We start from the raw sequence: 7,419 nt of genomic DNA, 5'->3' as shown, positions 1-7,419 counted from the left end.
TTTATAGCAGCCCTATAGCCAATCAGGCTGCTTGGCTGAGAGAAATTTCTAGAGGAATTACCTCATTCCAATTGTACGCTGGGCATGCTCTGCACTAAGATCTGCATAGCAACTGAGTCTGCTCAGAGCTGAAAGTGGGTCAGGGCTGATTGACAGCTCCTGAGGTCACCCAGGGGGCACATACTGGGTCTGTTTCTATGTCGCACGCTCATATCAGCTAGTTCAATTCCTGTATTGTCAGCATACATACAAAGTTTTCCATGACAAAAAACTTACTGCTGTAGATACACAATGGATATAGACCTTATTTTAGCTTTTTTCAACCTCTTTATCCCAAATCAGGACAAAAAATTAAAATTTTCAAACATTCCATAAACTAGGAACTTCAATAAAAGTGATGCCAAAATCATAGAATCATAGAAAATTAAGGTTGGAAGGGACCTCAGGAGGTCACATCTAGTCCAACCCCCCAGCTCAAAGCAGGACCATCCCCAGCCATATCATGTTTCATTTTGAGGGAAAACTTATACGTTCTACCCTTGCTTGAGTTTGTTCATGTAATTTAAAATACTCCATTTTGAGTCAGTTTAACATGAAACTGATTTCTCTCACTATGGTGCTTAGCCTCCTGGGAGTTAGCATTTGAGTGTTCAGAGTCCTGTTTGCTGTGGGATTCTTAGACTGCATCTCCTACAACACCCCCGGAGTCATATGAGTTCATCACACAGAACTTGATCCGAGAAAAAGCGTCATTGTGTTAGGGGAAGTAAAGTCTTCCAGGGAGCTCAGTCTTACAGGAGAAAATGGGCCTCTGAATTACAAGTCCCAAGGCCTCTTTACTTGTTCTCTGGTGTGTTCTCTTTATTAGTTGTAGGTAGAGTTTACCAGAGGTAGATACCAAGTTATGCTGCTACTACCTACTGTGAATAACCAGTCCTCTACAACAGTCGTTTTTAACCTCTTTTGTACCAGGACCCATTTATAAATATCGGTGGCCGGTCCCGACCCAGTGCCTCTCACACCCAACCTACTGCCCCCTGCCCCGAGGCCCCAACCCCTCAGTGTGGGGGGCAAAGGGTGGGGTGTATGTGGGGCATGGGGGGCTGCCCCAAGCAGCCCCTTGCAGGCTGGAACTCTGCTAGCCTGCAAGAGAAAACCCATTTTTTCCCACATTTTTCTCCTTAAAAGGAGTATCCATTTTTAAAGTTTGTTTGCGATCCTTTCATACATTCTTGCAACCCACTCTTGGGTCATGATCCGCAGGTTGAGAAATGCTGCTCTAGAACACAGTACTATCTGGGAAGCCTGCACATTTTGGCTGGAAAATATTTTTTAATGGTTTGTTTTTTGTGCATCTAACATAATGAAACGTATCATACCAAAAAGAAACAAAACACACAAGCAAACAAACAAAAAAAACCCATGAAGCAAGAAACATCTATTACATGTGCCTGAGCAGCTTGATCTAATAAGATTTTTCCTGTGGCCATTTTCCTTAGACTAAGCAAAAATTTATCTTGGGTTGTTTTGGTTTTTTTTAAGGTCAGCTAAGCACTTTCATAGTCCACACCTACCTGAAGCTCTAGTCAAATACAGCTGTTTAACATGAAACATTTATATCACATTGATTTCTTCTCATGCATTTAAACCCTCTGAGTTGCATGCATTTCAGTTAATCTATATGATTTTAGCGTATTCAGTGATAGGATTCAAAATAACAGATAAAAGACACAAATTTCTGCTAATATATTAATAGTCAAAGGGTGTTTTCTAACATTTTGTGTCCAGATCCTTAAATAATCACATAAATTAACAACTTTTACAGCAGCAGGACATTGGCTGTCATAGTCCCCCTGTTTTACCTGTGGCAGCCATCGTGCAGCAGGATGTTATCTCTGGTATTTTGTCAGGTTTGACTATGTAGTTTTGCTAAGAGGTTGGACAATGCATTTGTAAAGGATGGTTTGGATAAGGATGATCCTGCCTCGGGCAGCTGGTTGGACTAGACCTATGAAGGTTCCTTCCAGCCCTACTTCTCTGAGTCTATGAAATAAAGAATATTACAAACATTTAAAATATTGTAACTTAAAAAAGAGGAAGAAGATAATGTTCTCTCTAGATAGATTAGAGAAAAAAATATAAGAAAGGAGGCATGCAACATCTTGAGGAACGGAGTTAGCCAAGTACTTGAGACTGCAGGGAATCCACATCCATGGTCAAGGCTATGCTGTTGACTTGACACGTGCCAGATCAACACTTGGGATCTTGATATTGCAATGTTAGACAGGAGGGCATGATACAAAATTATATACACACACACAAACTACACAGCCACTCTATGTCTTCATATGCACATGTACATACATGTACAAACACACACTTCTGTGGCTGTGTGTTAACACTAGGTGGCGTTTGGGGTAACTTGAGCTCGGAGTTACTCAGGTTCACGGTGCCAGGGCTACTCGGGGTCAAGGTGCTGGGGTTACTTGGGGTCATCTTTGAATGTTTATTGCATTTTGTTTCCCGAGTAGTTTCTCCAGTTGATTTATTTTCATGTTATTTCTCAACCTGACTGTTGCTTTTACTTTTCTGTGGAATTTAACATCCACCACACATGTCTGTATTAAGAAGAAGAGATATGAAGTTTGGCAAAAGAAGGCGGGGAAAGTTTAGAAGAATATTTGTTTGAGAATCCAGCTGGTCAAAATAAATACTTTATTGGAACCATGTTGATTTTGCTTAAATTTGAAATCGGAGAAAAACAAAACATAAGAACTTAAGAGTTGTCTTCTGGGTTTGATCAAAGGTCTGTTTAGTCTAGGTAAGGCATCTGGTCTTGTCTCTGGAAGTGACCAGTAACTGAAGTAAAGAGAACCATGTAGTCAATTGGTGCGCCTACTCATTCATTAATATGCTGTAGTCACTGCACATTTAATTCAGTATTTGCTTAATGAAGTACTAATTGTATGCGCAGTAGCACCAAGGCGTGCTTTTTTTAGTGGCACCTACTACGTGGTATCATTTTTTGCCTGGCACCCGACTGCACGTGTTATTAGGCTACTGTGCATTTAGTATCTTGTGTCAACGCTTCCAGTGGAAAGAAGGGCAAGTCACTAAGGATATATATATATATACACCAAGGAATAACAAGAACTTGAAGGGTTAAAAAGCAAGTAGGCAAAGGCAAGAATTGAGCCCCAGTGACACCAATGAGGCTGTTAAAGAGAACAAAGAAGGATTCTCGGTTTGTTTCACAGAAAAGAAAGAACAAGGAGACTGTGAGTCCCCTCCCTACTACTGAGTCAAAGTGAGCTCTTAACAGAAGACGCAAAGAAAGCGGGGCTGCTCAGTGGCTGTTTTGACCCAATCGTAAGGACTCTTTTATGACACTTTAGTAAATGCAAACCCTTGATTTAATATCCTGATTTAATTGATTGACAGGTATTCATATCTTTTATTGTGCCATAATCTAAAATACCCATTTTGTTCCTCTCCGAGGTGAGAAGCAAATGATGCTTCTAAAACTAATTTGCCAGCTTTTCAGTGGTAATTTTAATCTAAAATATAATTAAAAGTATAAATCAACCAAAATCTTATTATGAAGCCAAATTTGTCTGCAGAAAGTAATGACACATTAACTCATTCATCTTTAATGTCAAATAAGGAAAACACAGTTGTGTTCTACTATGTGTTATTTCTACTTAGCATCAAATGCGTAGTTTTCTTAAAGGGATTCCTGATTGAACTCACCTGGATGATTAAGATACATGCATATCTAGATGTCTTCCTCTTGGTATCATTGGGGTTTGTACCTTTGTACCTCAACCACGCTAATGTGTTCATCTTCCAAAACTGTGATTGCACTATGGCTGGGGAGGGAGGGCGGGTTGAGGTGGTTAATCTGGACGAGGATTTATGCAAACAGGTGGAAGCACTAAAATAGAGATAATCTTTCAGTGACTTCAATCCTTTCTTGGAAGAGAACTTAGAAACCTCTGAACTCATCTTTTCAAAAGAAAGATTCCAAAATATAGCTGCAGCATGTTGCCAACTGGACATTTTAACTCTGGCCAGGAAATCCCTCAAGCTTTGTTTAAAAAACTGGCAGATATTTTGGCACTGCTCCTGTTCAGCAAGGCATGAAAAATTATTTTAGTATTAGCAGGGGCTCAGTGGCGTTTGTTTCTGTGGAGTATTCAAACATCTCGGGTTCATTAAATCTTGTAGGACATTAATGATATATATTTTTAAACTGCTGTTTCCCTTGTTTAACAGGTTCCTTTGCTCATTTGCATTCCCATCCTAACAGTGAACTTCCAGCTGCTCGCAGCTGATGCCCAGGATTGCATGTGCTGGAGTCCTGGAAAGAAACCAAAAGGTTATCTCCAGTGCTGTGCTGAGATTTATCATATGCAGCAACTGTTGAAGACATTTCTTTGCTTTCTATGCATATAACACCCCTAACCATGCATCTAAACAACCTAATTTGGATTCCAACTTTGTTGATTCAAGCAAGGAAAGGGGAGTGGAGATTGCAAACTAGGTTCAAAACTTCCATGAACCTGGAGGAAGACTTGAAATGGACATCAGTGCTTCCATGAAAGCCTCCATACAGTGACAAAGTAGCTACAATGAAATCTGATAATGGATAAATCTGTGTGTATTTTAGTTACAAAACAGCACTAACAAAGGAAAAGGAACACGGGGTCCTGTTTGCTATTTTGTCTGCCAGGTGGTTATGCTGTAGAAGTAGAAAATTTAAGAATTTAAATTATAGAGTGCTGCAAATGAAAGGAGCACTTTAAAAATCAAGTAAGAGAACATGATTGCTATCCAAAAGAGCTTCCACTCCAACACAGTGTATGCTGAGATTGTCAGCTCCTCAAGGAAGACACTGTCTCTATTGTTTTCTAGCTCTGTGCTTTTTTGTGCATAATAAATCCCTGCCCAAGATAGCAAAGCAATAGCAGTAGGGTATAGAAGTAACTTTCATGAGAGCACAAGGGAGCTACCTGTGCAGAAACTAAACACAATTGCAGTCCCAAAAAATTCTGGTGTAGAGAAGCAGGTTTCTGCTAGCAAACTCTGGGCTCTGGCCAAATGACAACATGCTGAAAGGATATAAGAAGTCATAGGACCATGACTCTGCTCCCCTTCTTTGTTAGCTAACAGGGATACTTAGTCCATGCCGTAGATGCTTGGTGGTAGCCAGTAGCAATTACACTGAGAGAGTGAGTGAATGAATCTCAAAATGGGGAAAGGATATGAATAAAGCATAAGAGGATAAATTAAGAGAATAATAAGGAGAAGTAAATTGGAAGGTGGTGCCCAGTCTTAGGATAAAGATTACTAAGCTTATGGAAATACCTTAAAGGGAACCTTTTTAACCTGTTATACTACAAAGGCTTATAAATCATATTTCATTTCACAATATTCTGATCCACAGTGGGTGCATCTACACATGCATTTGATCCAGGCACAGTTTACTTCGGTGTAAACTAAACTGGTGTAAGCATTCCTGGGCAGGCATCTACACCTGGGAGCAGATTTGCTGCTCTCAGCACCAAACTTCATGCAGTCCTGCAGGGGGCACCTGTGGCCACCAGGGGAGCTCCAGGTTCTGGCTGCAGCTGCCAGCAGATGGCAGCTCACTTCAAAAGCCAGCATCACTGACTGCTCTCTGCTCAGGAACAGCATGCCCAATACAGGGGCAGCACATGGCAGCTCTCTCTTCACCTGCTCTGCCTCCACATGCTATGGTTGCTCCAGTCCCTGTCCCTGGCAGCAACAACTAGTGCCCTGGGTTCCTGCTGGCTGCTGCACTGGCCCTGCTGGCCCATCACACTGACCACCGCCTGACCCATGAACATCTCACCCCACATGGCTCCCCCCACACAAAGACTGTCTGCCTGGCCACAGTGCACTGTCCTAGTGCTGCTGCTGCTGCACAGCTGCTACTGGCACCAATGCCAATGAGGGGATTCTGGATGCCACCACCAGCACCACCATTGCCCTACTGTCCCTGGGCCCACTGGGCCAGCCAGAACCAGTGGTGGCACATCATCCAGAACACCTGGGACAATGAGTAGTGTCTGGAGGCCTTCTGCATAACCTGGGATACCTTTCAGGGCCTTTAAAATCAGCTCTGGTCACACCTGGAGTGGCAGGACACCCACCTGGCCCTTGCCCTGCTCAAACTGGCCATGCCTGCTAGCCTGCAGTATGTCGACCACCTGTTTGGTATGGGCAAGGCAACCACTGGGGAGGCCTTCATAGAGATATGTGGCATGCTCCAGGATGCGCTAGTGAACACCGTGTTCTGTATGCATGACCCTCTGGAGGTGGGGGGGGGGTTCTATGCCATGAATTCCCCTGAGTGCACTGGGGGCCTATACAGCACCCACATCCCCATCATCTGCCTGCCTCAGATACTGCCCCTGTTACAGCCAGAGGAGATTTCACTCCACGGTCCTCCAAGCTGTCATGGACCACCACATGGCCTTCATGCAAGTGAGTGCCAGCTGGGCAGGCAGTGCCCATGATACCTGCATCTTCTGGAACTCCAGCCTGCCAAGACTGGTGAAGAGTGGCTGCTTTGTACTGGGATACTAGACCTGCATCTGGGTCTCATGGCTGTCCTGCATCTCCTCACGGGGGTTCCCACCTACCCACTTCTGCCCTGGCTCATGAAGCCATATACCAGCTACTTGGACCCCCACCAAGCCCACTTTAACCACTGCCTGGGCTGGATCCATTCCCTGGTGGACTATACCTTTGGGTGCCTCAAGAGCTGCTTGTGTTTCTTCACCACCCACCTCTAAGTTGCCAAAGACAACCTCCCCTGGGTCATCATTGCAATCCTGTATGCTGCATAACCTCTGTGAAACTTGGGGGGATCTCTTCCATCAGGCTTTTTCCATTCCATGAGACAGAGAAAGCATGGTGTGCAGAGGACACCTGGCAGCAGGAGCATCAATTGCAGCAGCAATGACAGCAATGGGCTTCCCCCACTGAAGCCCTAGGAAAGCTGCACACCTGCCAGTGGGGGCTAGGACACAGGGTGGCCAGTGGGGGCTAGGACACAGCCCTGGCCAACCACCTCTTCCAGCACTCTCATTTTAGCTTGCCTGAACTGCTTCCCACAGACCCCAACCCCCAGCACCATGCTCACCTCTCATGCCTCGCAAGAACAAGTTTATAGTTCCCTCACATCAACCTGAGCACCTCTCCCTCCCCAACAAACAGAGCCTACTTCCCCCCTTAGCAAACAGAGAACTACCACCACTCACCGGTGGGTGGAGAATTGGCTGGAGGGTCGCACCCAGAGAGTTGTGGTGGATGGGTCAGTTTCGACCTGGAAGGGTGTGGGCAGTGGGGTCCCGCAGGGCTCGGTCCTTGGACCGATACTCTTTAATGTCT

Source organism: Crocodylus porosus, unplaced genomic scaffold, assembly GCF_001723895.1.
Source record: "Crocodylus porosus isolate Cpor-Errol unplaced genomic scaffold, CroPor_comp1, whole genome shotgun sequence".
In the NCBI taxonomy this organism is placed as follows: Eukaryota; Metazoa; Chordata; order Crocodylia; family Crocodylidae; genus Crocodylus; species Crocodylus porosus.
This window is presented reverse-complemented; position numbering follows the sequence as displayed.